The following is a 535-nucleotide window of genomic DNA, read 5'->3' on the forward strand; positions in this document are numbered from 1 at the left end:
TGCTAGACTTGAAAACCAGACGTTTATCTGAGCAGGCTACCCTCTTACAAGACATTGTGCCCTGCTGTGTTGCAGGTGTGTGGGTCACTTGAGTAGACGTAGATGGTATGGAGGCAATAAAAAACCATGACCCAGGGCTGAGATATACATGTGTGACCAAACGTTAAAATCAGTATGAAGCCACAAGTGTGTGTGAAATGCAGGTCATTTAAGTGCTTAATCTAATGAAACTCAGAGCTTTCCTGGAGTTGGGGATGAACACCTCTACGTTCCTCGTCTTATTCATCCCTTGGATCCTCATTGCACTTGGACCCCTTCGGTGCTTCTGTGAACCTCGCAGGGGTCCGCAGTGCCAGCTCTGGTAAGCCCGAGGGTCCCCAGCCAGCGGATCCCTCCAGAGCGCCCTTGCACGAGCAGCCACATTCACCCGGCCGTGCGCGCCCTCTCCCCGGCGCTGCAGGCGCGAGCTAGCCCCGCCCCCGCCCGGCCGCCGGTCCCAGCCCCGCCCGCCCGCCCAAGCCCCGCCCGCCCGCCC

This window comes from Theropithecus gelada, chromosome 13 (assembly GCF_003255815.1).
Source record: "Theropithecus gelada isolate Dixy chromosome 13, Tgel_1.0, whole genome shotgun sequence".
In the NCBI taxonomy this organism is placed as follows: Eukaryota; Metazoa; Chordata; class Mammalia; order Primates; family Cercopithecidae; genus Theropithecus; species Theropithecus gelada.